Source organism: Diprion similis, chromosome 6, assembly GCF_021155765.1.
Source record: "Diprion similis isolate iyDipSimi1 chromosome 6, iyDipSimi1.1, whole genome shotgun sequence".
Lineage (NCBI taxonomy): Eukaryota > Metazoa > Arthropoda > Insecta > Hymenoptera > Diprionidae > Diprion > Diprion similis.
This window is the reverse complement of record NC_060110.1, coordinates 12,851,442-12,869,575: the sequence shown is the minus strand read 5'-3', so window position 1 is coordinate 12,869,575 and position 18,134 is coordinate 12,851,442.

Genomic DNA, 18,134 nt, shown 5'->3' with positions numbered 1-18,134 from the left:
GACGTCAGGCAAAAGCCCGCGTCACAGATATACATTAATGAATTTCAGACGGCTTATTCAATCCACCTGGTACATCACAGTGCTGTACTTTTGAACGTGTTGTGTTAATGGAAAGATTTATTCGAAAATAGGCTTGAATTTATGGAAGGTATGGTAGGTATATCTAACACGGACATACACGTCACTTACGGTATTATCTGTATTGAGACTATTGAGCCATTGTGGACTGATGGTTTCACGGCACACCACTAGAGCTGTTCTTGTGACGTGTCCACGACGAAATCTTCTCACGAGAAAAGTATCAGTAAGGGAAATTTAATTACAGTACGTAGTGCGCATTCACACCTGTGGGGACATACAAGCCAAACGAGCCAACGTTCGACTGGCTGAACCTAACCTAACATAATATTCTGACGGTTCTTTTGCTTCCTTTTTTGAACCTCAAAAATAAAGGATTACCATGTCCCCACCCACATTTTAGTACGATCTGCATAAAACTAAGCCAATCCTGCGAAAGGGCCGAAATCTGACGGAGTGTGGTAGTCTTTGGGACGTGAATGATGTTTCATCTCGTTCATAATGTCGTATTGCATATACCAAACAGTTGAAAGTAGTAGTTTGTTTAATCATCGCACAGAAGTGAAGTTATACATTTCAAAGGGGTAAGCCTTACTGTGTTGGTCATTTTTGGAGCCGAGAATTTTTCGTATCGAAATCGATTTGAATGACCCTTTCTTGATCAAGTGGGTGCCCAGGAACTCAGAAAACACAAAAAAAAAGCGTGTGACCAACAGCAGAAAAATTGAGAAAATACGTCTTTCGTTTTTTGACTGTAACTTTTAATCCGTTGCTCGCAGCGTATTGGGACTGCGCTCAATCGATTTCTCTTGCAAAATTACGTCGAAATAGTGCCTTAAGAAATTGATTGCAGCCTTTTTCAAAATCGTCGAAATTTTCGACAAAAATCCAAAGGGGTTAGCCTTAGTTTTTTCTCGATTTTCGGAGCCGAAAATTTCGCGTCTTTGAATCGATTTGTATGACCCTTTCTAGAGTAATTCGACCACCAGGAACTCAAAAAACACATGCAAAAGAGCGTAGGACCAACAGCAGAGAAATGACGACGAAAATCTGCAGTTTTTCGGCTGTAACTTTCCAGGCGCTGCTCGCAGCGTATTGGGACTGCGCTCAATCGATTTCTCTCGCAAAATGACGTCGGAATAGTGCCTTAAGAAATCAATTGCAGCCTTTTTCAAAATCTTCGAAATTTTCGACAAAAATCCAAAGGGGTTAACCTTAGTTTTTTCTCGATTTTCGGAGCCTAAAATTTTGCGTCTCCGAATCGATTTGTATGACCCTTTCTAGAGTAATTCGACCACCAGGAACTCAAAAAACACATGCAAAAGAGCGTAGGACCAACAGCAGAGAAATGACGACGAAAATCTGCAGTTTTTCGGCTGTAACTTTCCAGGCGCTGCTCGCAGCGTATTGGGACTGCGCTCAATCGATTTCTCTCGCAAAATTACGTCGGAATAGTGCCTCAAGAAATCAAATGCAGCCTTTTTCAAAATCGTCGAAATTTTCGACGAAAATCCAAAGGGGTTAGCCTTAGTTTTTTCCCGATTTTCGGAACCGAAAATTTTGCGTCTCCGAATCGATTTGTATGACCCTTTCTAGAGTAATTCGACCACCAGGAACTCGAAAAACACATGCAAAAGAGCGTAGGACCAACAGCAGAGAAATGACGACGAAAATCTGCAGTTTTTCGGCTGTAACTTTCCAGGCGCTGCTCGCAGCGTATTGGGACTGCGCTCAATCGATTTCTCTCGCAAAATTACGTCGGAATAGTGCCTTAAGAAATCAATTGCAGCCTTTTTCGAAATCGTCGAAATTTTCGACAAAAATCCAAAGGGGTTAACCTTAGTTTTTTCTCGATTTTCGGAGCCTAAAATTTTGCGTCTCCGAATCGATTTGTATGACCCTTTCTAGAGTAATTCGACCACCAGGAACTCAAAAAACACATGCAAAAGAGCGTAGGACCAACAGCAGAGAAATGACGACGAAAATCTGCAGTTTTTCGGCTGTAACTTTCCAGGCGCTGCTCGCAGCGTATTGGGACTGCGCTCAATCGATTTCTCTCGCAAAATTACGTCGGAATAGTGCCTTAAGAAATCAATTGCAGCCTTTTTCAAAATCGTCGAAATTTTCGACAAAAATCCAAAGGGGTTAGCCTTAGTTTTTTCCCGATTTTCGGAACCGAAAATTTTGCGTCTCCGAATCGATTTGTATGACCCTTTCTAGAGTAATTCGACCACCAGGAACTCGAAAAACACATGCAAAAGAGCGTAGGACCAACAGCAGAGAAATGACGACGAAAATCTGCAGTTTTTCGGCTGTAACTTTCCAGGCGCTGCTCGCAGCGTATTGGGACTGCGCTCAATCGATTTCTCTCGCAAAATTACGTCGGAATAGTGCCTTAAGAAATCAATTGCAGCCTTTTTCAGAATCGTCGAAATTTTCGACAAAAATCCAAAGGGGTTAACCTTAGTTTTTTCTCGATTTTCGGAGCCTAAAATTTTGCGTCTCCGAATCGATTTGTATGACCCTTTCTAGAGTAATTCGACCACCAGGAATTCAAAAAACACATGCAAAAGAGCGTAGGACCAACAGCAGAGAAATGACGACGAAAATCTGCAGTTTTTCGGCTGTAACTTTCCAGGCGCTGCTCGCAGCGTATTGGGACTGCGCTCAATCGATTTCTCTCGCAAAATTACGTCGGAATAGTGCCTTAAGAAATCAATTGCAGCCTTTTTCAAAATCGTCGAAATTTTCGACAAAAATCCAAAGGGGTTAGCCTTAGTTTTTTCTTGATTTTAGGAGCCGAAAATTTCGCGTCTTTGAATCGATTTGTATGACCCTTTCTAGAGTAATTCGACCACCAGGAACTCAAAAAACACATGCAAAAGAGCGTAGGACCAACAGCAGAGAAATGACGACGAAAATCTGCAGTTTTTCGGCTGTAACTTTCCAGGCGCTGCTCGCAGCGTATTGGGACTGCGCTCAATCGATTTCTCTCGCAAAATTACGTCGGAATAGTGCCTCAAGAAATCAAATGCAGCCTTTTTCAAAATCGTCGAAATTTTCGACAAAAATCCAAAGGGGTTAGCCTTAGTTTTTTCCCGATTTTCGGAACCGAAAATTTTGCGTCTCCGAATCGATTTGTATGACCCTTTCTAGAGTAATTCGACCACCAGGAACTCGAAAAACACATGCAAAAGAGCGTAGGACCAACAGCAGAGAAATGACGACGAAAATCTGCAGTTTTTCGGCTGTAACTTTCCAGGCGCTGCTCGCAGCGTATTGGGACTGCGCTCAATCCATTTCTCTCGCAAAATTACGTCGGAATAGTGCCTTAAGAAATCAATTGCAGCCTTTTTCAAAATCGTCGAAATTTTCGACAAAAATCCAAAGGGGTTAACCTTAGTTTTTTCTCGATTTTCGGAGCCTAAAATTTTGCGTCTCCGAATCGATTTGTATGACCCTTTCTAGAGTAATTCGACCACCAGGAACTCAAAAAACACATGCAAAAGAGCGTAGGACCAACAGCAGAGAAATGACGACGAAAATCTGCAGTTTTTCGGCTGTAACTTTCCAGGCGCTGCTCGCAGCGTATTGGGACTGCGCTCAATCGATTTCTCTCGCAAAATTACGTCGGAATAGTGCCTTAAGAAATCAATTGCAGCCTTTTTCAAAATCGTCGAAATTTTCGACAAAAATCCAAAGGGGTTAACCTTAGTTTTTTCTCGATTTTCGGAGCCTAAAATTTTGCGTCTCCGAATCGATTTGTATGACCCTTTCTAGAGTAATTCGACCACCAGGAACTCAAAAAACACATGCAAAAGAGCGTAGGACCAACAGCAGAGAAATGACGACGAAAATCTGCAGTTTTTCGGCTGTAACTTTCCAGGCGCTGCTCGCAGCAGATTGGGACTGCGCTCAATCGATTTCTCTCGCAAAATTACGTCGGAATAGTACCTTAAGAAATCAATTGCAGCCTTTTTCAAAATCGTCGAAATTTTCGACAAAAATCCAAAGGGGTTAACCTTAGTTTTTTCTCGATTTTCGGAGCCTAAAAGTTTGCGTCTCCGAATCGATTTGTATGACCCTTTCTAGAGTAATTCGACCACCAGGAACTCAAAAAACACATGCAAAAGAACGTAGGACCAACAGCAGAGAAATGACGACGAAAATCTGCAGTTTTTCGGCTGTAACTTTCCAGGCGCTGCTCGCAGCGTATTGGGACTGCGCTCAATCGATTTCTCTCGCAAAATTACGTCGGAATAGTGCCTTAAGAAATCAATTGCAGCCTTTTTCAAAATCGTCGAAATTTTCGACAAAAATCCAAAGGGGTTAACCTTAGTTTTTTCTCGATTTTCGGAGCCTAAAATTTTGCGTCTCCGAATCGATTTGTATGACCCTTTCTAGAGTAATTCGACCACCAGGAACTCAAAAAACACATGCAAAAGAGCGTAGGACCAACAGCAGAGAAATGACGACGAAAATCTGCAGTTTTTCGGCTGTAACTTTCCAGGCGCTGCTCGCAGCGTATTGGGACTGCGCTCAATCGATTTCTCTCGCAAAATGACGTCGGAATAGTGCCTTAAGAAATCAATTGCAGCCTTTTTCAAAATCTTCGAAATTTTCGACAAAAATCCAAAGGGGTTAACCTTAGTTTTTTCTCGATTTTCGGAGCCTAAAATTTTGCGTCTCCGAATCGATTTGTATGACCCTTTCTAGAGTAATTCGACCACCAGGAACTCAAAAAACACATGCAAAAGAGCGTAGGACCAACAGCAGAGAAATGACGACGAAAATCTGCAGTTTTTCGGCTGTAACTTTCCAGGCGCTGCTCGCAGCGTATTGGGACTGCGCTCAATCGATTTCTCTCGCAAAATTACGTCGGAATAGTGCCTCAAGAAATCAAATGCAGCCTTTTTCAAAATCGTCGAAATTTTCGACGAAAATCCAAAGGGGTTAGCCTTAGTTTTTTCCCGATTTTCGGAACCGAAAATTTTGCGTTTCCGAATCGATTTGTATGACCCTTTCTAGAGTAATTCGACCACCAGGAACTCGAAAAACACATGCAAAAGAGCGTAGGACCAACAGCAGAGAAATGACGACGAAAATCTGCAGTTTTTCGGCTGTAACTTTCCAGGCGCTGCTCGCAGCGTATTGGGACTGCGCTCAATCGATTTCTCTCGCAAAATTACGTCGGAATAGTGCCTTAAGAAATCAATTGCAGCCTTTTTCGAAATCGTCGAAATTTTCGACAAAAATCCAAAGGGGTTAACCTTAGTTTTTTCTCGATTTTCGGAGCCTAAAATTTTGCGTCTCCGAATCGATTTGTATGACCCTTTCTAGAGTAATTCGACCACCAGGAACTCAAAAAACACATGCAAAAGAGCGTAGGACCAACAGCAGAGAAATGACGACGAAAATCTGCAGTTTTTCGGCTGTAACTTTCCAGGCGCTGCTCGCAGCGTATTGGGACTGCGCTCAATCGATTTCTCTCGCAAAATTACGTCGGAATAGTGCCTTAAGAAATCAATTGCAGCCTTTTTCAAAATCGTCGAAATTTTCGACAAAAATCCAAAGGGGTTAACCTTAGTTTTTTCTCGATTTTCGGAGCCTAAAATTTTGCGTCTCCGAATCGATTTGTATGACCCTTTCTAGAGAAATTCGACCACCAGGAACTCAAAAAACACATGCAAAAGAGCGTAGGACCAACAGCAGAGAAATGACGACGAAAATCTGCAGTTTTTCGGCTGTAACTTTCCAGGCGCTGCTCGCAGCGTATTGGGACTGCGCTCAATCGATTTCTCTCGCAAAATTACGTCGGAATAGTGCCTCAAGAAATCAAATGCAGCATTTTTCAAAATCGTCGAAATTTTCGACAAAAATCCAAAGGGGTTAGCCTTAGTTTTTTCCCGATTTTCGGAACCGAAAATTTTGCGTCTCCGAATCGATTTGTATGACCCTTTCTAGAGTAATTCGACCACCAGGAACTCGAAAAACACATGCAAAAGAGCGTAGGACCAACAGCAGAGAAATGACGACGAAAATCTGCAGTTTTTCGGCTGTAACTTTCCAGGCGCTGCTCGCAGCGTATTGGGACTGCGCTCAATCGATTTCTCTCGCGAAATTACGTCGGAATAGTGCCTTAAGAAATCAATTGCAGCCTTTTTCAAAATCGTCGAAATTTTCGACAAAAATCCAAAGGGGTTAACCTTAGTTTTTTCTCGATTTTCGGAGCCTAAAATTTTGCGTCTCCGAATCGATTTGTATGACCCTTTCTAGAGTAATTCGACCACCAGGAATTCAAAAAACACATGCAAAAGAGCGTAGGACCAACAGCAGAGAAATGACGACGAAAATCTGCAGTTTTTCGGCTGTAACTTTCCAGGCGCTGCTCGCAGCGTATTGGGACTGCGCTCAATCGATTTCTCTCGCAAAATTACGTCGGAATAGTGCCTTAAGAAATCAATTGCAGCCTTTTTCAAAATCGTCGAAATTTTCGACAAAAATCCAAAGGGGTTAGCCTTAGTTTTTTCTTGATTTTAGGAGCCGAAAATTTCGCGTCTTTGAGTCGATTTGTATGACCCTTTCTAGAGTAATTCGACCACCAGGAACTCAAAAAACACATGCAAAAGAGCGTAGGACCAACAGCAGAGAAATGACGACGAAAATCTGCAGTTTTTCGGCTGTAACTTTCCAGGCGCTGCTCGCAGCGTATTGGGACTGCGCTCAATCGATTTCTCTCGCAAAATTACGTCGGAATAGTGCCTCAAGAAATCAAATGCAGCCTTTTTCAAAATCGTCGAAATTTTCGACAAAAATCCAAAGGGGTTAGCCTTAGTTTTTTCCCGATTTTCGGAACCGAAAATTTTGCGTCTCCGAATCGATTTGTATGACCCTTTCTAGAGTAATTCGACCACCAGGAACTCGAAAAACACATGCAAAAGAGCGTAGGACCAACAGCAGAGAAATGACGACGAAAATCTGCAGTTTTTCGGCTGTAACTTTCCAGGCGCTGCTCGCAGCGTATTGGGACTGCGCTCAATCGATTTCTCTCGCAAAATTACGTCGGAATAGTGCCTTAAGAAATCAATTGCAGCCTTTTTCAAAATCGTCGAAATTTTCGACAAAAATCCAAAGGGGTTAACCTTAGTTTTTTCTCGATTTTCGGAGCCTAAAATTTTGCGTCTCCGAATCGATTTGTATGACCCTTTCTAGAGTAATTCGACCACCAGGAACTCAAAAAACACATGCAAAAGAGCGTAGGACCAACAGCAGAGAAATGACGACGAAAATCTGCAGTTTTTCGGCTGTAACTTTCCAGGCGCTGCTCGCAGCGTATTGGGACTGCGCTCAATCGATTTCTCTCGCAAAATTACGTCGGAATAGTGCCTTAAGAAATCAATTGCAGCCTTTTTCAAAATCGTCGAAATTTTCGACAAAAATCCAAAGGGGTTAACGTTAGTTTTTTCTCGATTTTCGGAGCCTAAAATTTTGCGTCTCCGAATCGATTTGTATGACCCTTTCTAGAGTAATTCGACCACCAGGAACTCAAAAAACACATGCAAAAGAGCGTAGGACCAACAGCAGAGAAATGACGACGAAAATCTGCAGTTTTTCGGCTGTAACTTTCCAGGCGCTGCTCGCAGCAGATTGGGACTGCGCTCAATCGATTTCTCTCGCAAAATTACGTCGGAATAGTACCTTAAGAAATCAATTGCAGCCTTTTTCAAAATCGTCGAAATTTTCGACAAAAATCCAAAGGGGTTAACCTTAGTTTTTTCTCGATTTTCGGAGCCTAAAAGTTTGCGTCTCCGAATCGATTTGTATGACCCTTTCTAGAGTAATTCGACCACTAGGAACTCAAAAAACACATGCAAAAGAACGTAGGACCAACAGCAGAGAAATGACGACAAAAATCTGCAGTTTTTCGGCTGTAACTTTCCAGGCGCTGCTCGCAGCGTATTGGGACTGCGCTCAATCGATTTCTCTCGCAAAATTACGTCGGAATAGTGCCTTAAGAAATCAATTGCAGCCTTTTAAAATCGTCGAAATTTTCGACAAAAATCCAAAGGGGTTAACCTTAGTTTTTTCTCGATTTTCGGAGCCTAAAAGTTTGCGTCTCGAAATCGATTTGTATGACCCTTTCTAGAGTAATTCGACCACCAGGAACTCAAAAAACACATGCAAAAGAGCGTAGGACCAACAGCAGAGAAATGACGACGAAAATCTGCAGTTTTTCGGCTGTAACTTTCCAGGCGCTGCTCGCAGCGTATTGGGACTGCGCTCAATCGATTTCTCTCGCAAAATTACGTCGGAATAGTGCCTTAAGAAATCAATTGCAGCCTTTTTCAAAATCGTCGAAATTTTCGACAAAAATCCAAAGGGGTTAACCTTAGTTTTTTCTCGATTTTCGGAGCCTAAAATTTTGCGTCTCCGAATCGATTTGTATGACCCTTTCTAGAGTAATTCGACCACCAGGAACTCAAAAAACACATGCAAAAGAGCGTAGGACCAACAGCAGAGAAATGACGACGAAAATCTGCAGTTTTTCGGCTGTAACTTTCCAGGCGCTGCTCGCAGCGTATTGGGACTGCGCTCAATCGATTTCTCTCGCAAAATTACGTCGGAATAGTGCCTTAAGAAATCAATTGCAGCCTTTTTCAAAATCGTCGAAATTTTTGACAAAAATCCAAAGGGGTTAACCTTAGTTTTTTCTCGATTTTCGGAGCCTAAAATTTTGCGTCTCCGAATCGATTTGTATGACCCTTTCTAGAGTAATTCGACCACCAGGAACTCAAAAAACACATGCAAAAGAGCGTAGGACCAACAGCAGAGAAATGACGACGAAAATCTGCAGTTTTTCGGCTGTAACTTTCCAGGCGCTGCTCGCAGCGTATTGGGACTGCGCTCAATCGATTTCTCTCGCAAAATTACGTCGGAATGGTGCCTCAAGAAATCAAATGCAGCCTTTTTCAAAATCGTCGAAATTTTCGACAAAAATCCAAAGGGGTTAGCCTTAGTTTTTTCCCGATTTTCGGAACCGAAAATTTTGCGTCTCCGAATCGATTTGTATGACCCTTTCTAGAGTAATTCGACCACCAGGAACTCGAAAAACACATGCAAAAGAGCGTAGGACCAACAGCAGAGAAATGACGACGAAAATCTGCAGTTTTTCGGCTGTAACTTTCCAGGCGCTGCTCGCAGCGTATTGGGACTGCGCTCAATCGATTTCTCTCGCAAAATTACGTCGGAATAGTGCCTTAAGAAATCAATTGCAGCCTTTTTCAAAATCGTCGAAATTTTCGACAAAAATCCAAAGGGGTTAACCTTAGTTTTTTCTCGATTTTCGGAGCCTAAAATTTTGCGTCTCCGAATCGATTTGTATGACCCTTTCTAGAGTAATTCGACCACCAGGAACTCAAAAAACACATGCAAAAGAGCGTAGGACCAACAGCAGAGAAATGACGACGAAAATCTGCAGTTTTTCGGCTGTAACTTTCCAGGCGCTGCTCGCAGCGTATTGGGACTGCGCTCAATCGATTTCTCTCGCAAAATTACGTCGGAATAGTGCCTTAAGAAATCAATTGCAGCCTTTTTCAAAATCGTCGAAATTTTCGACAAAAATCCAAAGGGGTTAACCTTAGTTTTTTCTCGATTTTCGGAGCCTAAAATTTTGCGTCTCCGAATCGATTTGTATGACCCTTTCTAGAGTAATTCGACCACCAGGAACTCAAAAAACACATGCAAGAGAGCGTAGGACCAACAGCAGAGAAATGACGACGAAAATCTGCAGTTTTTCGGCTGTAACTTTCCAGGCGCTGCTCGCAGCGTATTGGGACTGCGCTCAATCGATTTCTCTCGCAAAATTACGTCGGAATAGTGCCTTAAGAAATCAATTGCAGCCTTTTTCAAAATCGTCGAAATTTTCGACAAAAATCCAAAGGGGTTAGCCTTAGTTTTTTCTTGATTTTCAGAGCCGAAAATTTCGCGTCTTTGAATCGATTTGTATGACCCTTTCTAGAGTAATTCGACCACCAGGAACTCAAAAAACACATGCAAAAGAGCGTAGGACCAACAGCAGAGAAATGACGACGAAAATCTGCAGTTTTTCGGCTGTAACTTTCCAGGCGCTGCTCGCAGCGTATTGGGACTGCGCTCAATCCATTTCTCTCGCAAAATTACGTCGGAATAGTGCCTTAAGAAATCAATTGCAGCCTTTTTCAAAATCGTCGAAATTTTCGACAAAAATCCAAAGGGGTTAACCTTAGTTTTTTCTCGATTTTCGGAGCCTAAAATTTTGCGTCTCCGAATCGATTTGTATGACCCTTTCTAGAGTAATTCGACCACCAGGAACTCAAAAAACACATGCAAAAGAGCGTAGGACCAACAGCAGAGAAATGACGACGAAAATCTGCAGTTTTTCGGCTGTAACTTTCCAGGCGCTGCTCGCAGCGTATTGGGACTGCGCTCAATCGATTTCTCTCGCAAAATTACGTCGGAATAGTGCCTTAAGAAATCAATTGCAGCCTTTTTCAAAATCGTCGAAATTTTCGACAAAAATCCAAAGGGGTTAACCTTAGTTTTTTCTCGATTTTCGGAGCCTAAAATTTTGCGTCTCCGAATCGATTTGTATGACCCTTTCTAGAGTAATTCGACCACCAGGAACTCAAAAAACACATGCAAAAGAGCGTAGGACCAACAGCAGAGAAATGACGACGAAAATCTGCAGTTTTTCGGCTGTAACTTTCCAGGCGCTGCTCGCAGCAGATTGGGACTGCGCTCAATCGATTTCTCTCGCAAAATTACGTCGGAATAGTACCTTAAGAAATCAATTGCAGCCTTTTTCAAAATCGTCGAAATTTTCGACAAAAATCCAAAGGGGTTAACCTTAGTTTTTTCTCGATTTTCGGAGCCTAAAAGTTTGCGTCTCCGAATCGATTTGTATGACCCTTTCTAGAGTAATTCGACCACCAGGAACTCAAAAAACACATGCAAAAGAACGTAGGACCAACAGCAGAGAAATGACGACGAAAATCTGCAGTTTTTCGGCTGTAACTTTCCAGGCGCTGCTCGCAGCGTATTGGGACTGCGCTCAATCGATTTCTCTCGCAAAATTACGTCGGAATAGTGCCTTAAGAAATCAATTGCAGCCTTTTTCAAAATCGTCGAAATTTTCGACAAAAATCCAAAGGGGTTAACCTTAGTTTTTTCTCGATTTTCGGAGCCTAAAATTTTGCGTCTCCGAATCGATTTGTATGACCCTTTCTAGAGTAATTCGACCACCAGGAACTCAAAAAACACATGCAAAAGAGCGTAGGACCAACAGCAGAGAAATGACGACGAAAATCTGCAGTTTTTCGGCTGTAACTTTCCAGGCGCTGCTCGCAGCGTATTGGGACTGCGCTCAATCGATTTCTCTCGCAAAATGACGTCGGAATAGTGCCTTAAGAAATCAATTGCAGCCTTTTTCAAAATCTTCGAAATTTTCGACAAAAATCCAAAGGGGTTAACCTTAGTTTTTTCTCGATTTTCGGAGCCTAAAATTTTGCGTCTCCGAATCGATTTGTATGACCCTTTCTAGAGTAATTCGACCACCAGGAACTCAAAAAACACATGCAAAAGAGCGTAGGACCAACAGCAGAGAAATGACGACGAAAATCTGCAGTTTTTCGGCTGTAACTTTCCAGGCGCTGCTCGCAGCGTATTGGGACTGCGCTCAATCGATTTCTCTCGCAAAATTACGTCGGAATAGTGCCTCAAGAAATCAAATGCAGCCTTTTTCAAAATCGTCGAAATTTTCGACGAAAATCCAAAGGGGTTAGCCTTAGTTTTTTCCCGATTTTCGGAACCGAAAATTTTGCGTTTCCGAATCGATTTGTATGACCCTTTCTAGAGTAATTCGACCACCAGGAACTCGAAAAACACATGCAAAAGAGCGTAGGACCAACAGCAGAGAAATGACGACGAAAATCTGCAGTTTTTCGGCTGTAACTTTCCAGGCGCTGCTCGCAGCGTATTGGGACTGCGCTCAATCGATTTCTCTCGCAAAATTACGTCGGAATAGTGCCTTAAGAAATCAATTGCAGCCTTTTTCGAAATCGTCGAAATTTTCGACAAAAATCCAAAGGGGTTAACCTTAGTTTTTTCTCGATTTTCGGAGCCTAAAATTTTGCGTCTCCGAATCGATTTGTATGACCCTTTCTAGAGTAATTCGACCACCAGGAACTCAAAAAACACATGCAAAAGAGCGTAGGACCAACAGCAGAGAAATGACGACGAAAATCTGCAGTTTTTCGGCTGTAACTTTCCAGGCGCTGCTCGCAGCGTATTGGGACTGCGCTCAATCGATTTCTCTCGCAAAATTACGTCGGAATAGTGCCTTAAGAAATCAATTGCAGCCTTTTTCAAAATCGTCGAAATTTTCGACAAAAATCCAAAGGGGTTAACCTTAGTTTTTTCTCGATTTTCGGAGCCTAAAATTTTGCGTCTCCGAATCGATTTGTATGACCCTTTCTAGAGAAATTCGACCACCAGGAACTCAAAAAACACATGCAAAAGAGCGTAGGACCAACAGCAGAGAAATGACGACGAAAATCTGCAGTTTTTCGGCTGTAACTTTCCAGGCGCTGCTCGCAGCGTATTGGGACTGCGCTCAATCGATTTCTCTCGCAAAATTACGTCGGAATAGTGCCTCAAGAAATCAAATGCAGCATTTTTCAAAATCGTCGAAATTTTCGACAAAAATCCAAAGGGGTTAGCCTTAGTTTTTTCCCGATTTTCGGAACCGAAAATTTTGCGTCTCCGAATCGATTTGTATGACCCTTTCTAGAGTAATTCGACCACCAGGAACTCGAAAAACACATGCAAAAGAGCGTAGGACCAACAGCAGAGAAATGACGACGAAAATCTGCAGTTTTTCGGCTGTAACTTTCCAGGCGCTGCTCGCAGCGTATTGGGACTGCGCTCAATCGATTTCTCTCGCGAAATTACGTCGGAATAGTGCCTTAAGAAATCAATTGCAGCCTTTTTCAAAACCGTCGAAATTTTCGACAAAAATCCAAAGGGGTTAACCTTAGTTTTTTCTCGATTTTCGGAGCCTAAAATTTTGCGTCTCCGAATCGATTTGTATGACCCTTTCTAGAGTAATTCGACCACCAGGAATTCAAAAAACACATGCAAAAGAGCGTAGGACCAACAGCAGAGAAATGACGACGAAAATCTGCAGTTTTTCGGCTGTAACTTTCCAGGCGCTGCTCGCAGCGTATTGGGACTGCGCTCAATCGATTTCTCTCGCAAAATTACGTCGGAATAGTGCCTTAAGAAATCAATTGCAGCCTTTTTCAAAATCGTCGAAATTTTCGACAAAAATCCAAAGGGGTTAACCTTAGTTTTTTCTCGATTTTCGGAGCCTAAAATTTTGCGTCTCCGAATCGATTTGTATGACCCTTTCTAGAGTAATTCGACCACCAGGAACTCAAAAAACACATGCAAAAGAGCGTAGGACCAACAGCAGAGAAATGACGACGAAAATCTGCAGTTTTTCGGCTGTAACTTTCCAGGCGCTGCTCGCAGCAGATTGGGACTGCGCTCAATCGATTTCTCTCGCAAAATTACGTCGGAATAGTACCTTAAGAAATCAATTGCAGCCTTTTTCAAAATCGTCGAAATTTTCGACAAAAATCCAAAGGGGTTAACCTTAGTTTTTTCTCGATTTTCGGAGCCTAAAAGTTTGCGTCTCCGAATCGATTTGTATGACCCTTTCTAGAGTAATTCGACCACCAGGAACTCAAAAAACACATGCAAAAGAACGTAGGACCAACAGCAGAGAAATGACGACGAAAATCTGCAGTTTTTCGGCTGTAACTTTCCAGGCGCTGCTCGCAGCGTATTGGGACTGCGCTCAATCGATTTCTCTCGCAAAATTACGTCGGAATAGTGCCTTAAGAAATCAATTGCAGCCTTTTTCAAAATCGTCGAAATTTTCGACAAAAATCCAAAGGGGTTAACCTTAGTTTTTTCTCGATTTTCGGAGCCTAAAATTTTGCGTCTCCGAATCGATTTGTATGACCCTTTCTAGAGTAATTCGACCACCAGGAACTCAAAAAACACATGCAAAAGAGCGTAGGACCAACAGCAGAGAAATGACGACGAAAATCTGCAGTTTTTCGGCTGTAACTTTCCAGGCGCTGCTCGCAGCGTATTGGGACTGCGCTCAATCGATTTCTCTCGCAAAATGACGTCGGAATAGTGCCTTAAGAAATCAATTGCAGCCTTTTTCAAAATCTTCGAAATTTTCGACAAAAATCCAAAGGGGTTAACCTTAGTTTTTTCTCGATTTTCGGAGCCTAAAATTTTGCGTCTCCGAATCGATTTGTATGACCCTTTCTAGAGTAATTCGACCACCAGGAACTCAAAAAACACATGCAAAAGAGCGTAGGACCAACAGCAGAGAAATGACGACGAAAATCTGCAGTTTTTCGGCTGTAACTTTCCAGGCGCTGCTCGCAGCGTATTGGGACTGCGCTCAATCGATTTCTCTCGCAAAATTACGTCGGAATAGTGCCTCAAGAAATCAAATGCAGCCTTTTTCAAAATCGTCGAAATTTTCGACGAAAATCCAAAGGGGTTAGCCTTAGTTTTTTCCCGATTTTCGGAACCGAAAATTTTGCGTTTCCGAATCGATTTGTATGACCCTTTCTAGAGTAATTCGACCACCAGGAACTCGAAAAACACATGCAAAAGAGCGTAGGACCAACAGCAGAGAAATGACGACGAAAATCTGCAGTTTTTCGGCTGTAACTTTCCAGGCGCTGCTCGCAGCGTATTGGGACTGCGCTCAATCGATTTCTCTCGCAAAATTACGTCGGAATAGTGCCTTAAGAAATCAATTGCAGCCTTTTTCGAAATCGTCGAAATTTTCGACAAAAATCCAAAGGGGTTAACCTTAGTTTTTTCTCGATTTTCGGAGCCTAAAATTTTGCGTCTCCGAATCGATTTGTATGACCCTTTCTAGAGTAATTCGACCACCAGGAACTCAAAAAACACATGCAAAAGAGCGTAGGACCAACAGCAGAGAAATGACGACGAAAATCTGCAGTTTTTCGGCTGTAACTTTCCAGGCGCTGCTCGCAGCGTATTGGGACTGCGCTCAATCGATTTCTCTCGCAAAATTACGTCGGAATAGTGCCTTAAGAAATCAATTGCAGCCTTTTTCAAAATCGTCGAAATTTTCGACAAAAATCCAAAGGGGTTAACCTTAGTTTTTTCTCGATTTTCGGAGCCTAAAATTTTGCGTCTCCGAATCGATTTGTATGACCCTTTCTAGAGAAATTCGACCACCAGGAACTCAAAAAACACATGCAAAAGAGCGTAGGACCAACAGCAGAGAAATGACGACGAAAATCTGCAGTTTTTCGGCTGTAACTTTCCAGGCGCTGCTCGCAGCGTATTGGGACTGCGCTCAATCGATTTCTCTCGCAAAATTACGTCGGAATAGTGCCTCAAGAAATCAAATGCAGCATTTTTCAAAATCGTCGAAATTTTCGACAAAAATCCAAAGGGGTTAGCCTTAGTTTTTTCCCGATTTTCGGAACCGAAAATTTTGCGTCTCCGAATCGATTTGTATGACCCTTTCTAGAGTAATTCGACCACCAGGAACTCGAAAAACACATGCAAAAGAGCGTAGGACCAACAGCAGAGAAATGACGACGAAAATCTGCAGTTTTTCGGCTGTAACTTTCCAGGCGCTGCTCGCAGCGTATTGGGACTGCGCTCAATCGATTTCTCTCGCGAAATTACGTCGGAATAGTGCCTTAAGAAATCAATTGCAGCCTTTTTCAAAACCGTCGAAATTTTCGACAAAAATCCAAAGGGGTTAACCTTAGTTTTTTCTCGATTTTCGGAGCCTAAAATTTTGCGTCTCCGAATCGATTTGTATGACCCTTTCTAGAGTAATTCGACCACCAGGAATTCAAAAAACACATGCAAAAGAGCGTAGGACCAACAGCAGAGAAATGACGACGAAAATCTGCAGTTTTTCGGCTGTAACTTTCCAGGCGCTGCTCGCAGCGTATTGGGACTGCGCTCAATCGATTTCTCTCGCAAAATTACGTCGGAATAGTGCCTTAAGAAATCAATTGCAGCCTTTTTCAAAATCGTCGAAATTTTCGACAAAAATCCAAAGGGGTTAGCCTTAGTTTTTTCTTGATTTTAGGAGCCGAAAATTTCGCGTCTTTGAGTCGATTTGTATGACCCTTTCTAGAGTAATTCGACCACCAGGAACTCAAAAAACACATGCAAAAGAGCGTAGGACCAACAGCAGAGAAATGACGACGAAAATCTGCAGTTTTTCGGCTGTAACTTTCCAGGCGCTGCTCGCAGCGTATTGGGACTGCGCTCAATCGATTTCTCTCGCAAAATTACGTCGGAATAGTGCCTCAAGAAATCAAATGCAGCCTTTTTCAAAATCGTCGAAATTTTCGACAAAAATCCAAAGGGGTTAGCCTTAGTTTTTTCCCGATTTTCGGAACCGAAAATTTTGCGTCTCCGAATCGATTTGTATGACCCTTTCTAGAGTAATTCGACCACCAGGAACTCGAAAAACACATGCAAAAGAGCGTAGGACCAACAGCAGAGAAATGACGACGAAAATCTGCAGTTTTTCGGCTGTAACTTTCCAGGCGCTGCTCGCAGCGTATTGGGACTGCGCTCAATCGATTTCTCTCGCAAAATTACGTCGGAATAGTGCCTTAAGAAATCAATTGCAGCCTTTTTCAAAATCGTCGAAATTTTCGACAAAAATCCAAAGGGGTTAACCTTAGTTTTTTCTCGATTTTCGGAGCCTAAAATTTTGCGTCTCCGAATCGATTTGTATGACCCTTTCTAGAGTAATTCGACCACCAGGAACTCAAAAAACACATGCAAAAGAGCGTAGGACCAACAGCAGAGAAATGACGACGAAAATCTGCAGTTTTTCGGCTGTAACTTTCCAGGCGCTGCTCGCAGCGTATTGGGACTGCGCTCAATCGATTTCTCTCGCAAAATTACGTCGGAATAGTGCCTTAAGAAATCAATTGCAGCCTTTTTCAAAATCGTCGAAATTTTCGACAAAAATCCAAAGGGGTTAACGTTAGTTTTTTCTCGATTTTCGGAGCCTAAAATTTTGCGTCTCCGAATCGATTTGTATGACCCTTTCTAGAGTAATTCGACCACCAGGAACTCAAAAAACACATGCAAAAGAGCGTAGGACCAACAGCAGAGAAATGACGACGAAAATCTGCAGTTTTTCGGCTGTAACTTTCCAGGCGCTGCTCGCAGCAGATTGGGACTGCGCTCAATCGATTTCTCTCGCAAAATTACGTCGGAATAGTACCTTAAGAAATCAATTGCAGCCTTTTTCAAAATCGTCGAAATTTTCGACAAAAATCCAAAGGGGTTAACCTTAGTTTTTTCTCGATTTTCGGAGCCTAAAAGTTTGCGTCTCCGAATCGATTTGTATGACCCTTTCTAGAGTAATTCGACCACTAGGAACTCAAAAAACACATGCAAAAGAACGTAGGACCAACAGCAGAGAAATGACGACAAAAATCTGCAGTTTTTCGGCTGTAACTTTCCAGGCGCTGCTCGCAGCGTATTGGGACTGCGCTCAATCGATTTCTCTCGCAAAATTACGTCGGAATAGTGCCTTAAGAAATCAATTGCAGCCTTTTAAAATCGTCGAAATTTTCGACAAAAATCCAAAGGGGTTAACCTTAGTTTTTTCTCGATTTTCGGAGCCTAAAAGTTTGCGTCTCCGAATCGATTTGTATGACCCTTTCTAGAGTAATTCGACCACCAGGAACTCAAAAAACACATGCAAAAGAGCGTAGGACCAACAGCAGAGAAATGACGACGAAAATCTGCAGTTTTTCGGCTGTAACTTTCCAGGCGCTGCTCGCAGCGTATTGGGACTGCGCTCAATCGATTTCTCTCGCAAAATTACGTCGGAATAGTGCCTTAAGAAATCAATTGCAGCCTTTTTCAAAATCGTCGAAATTTTCGACAAAAATCCAAAGGGGTTA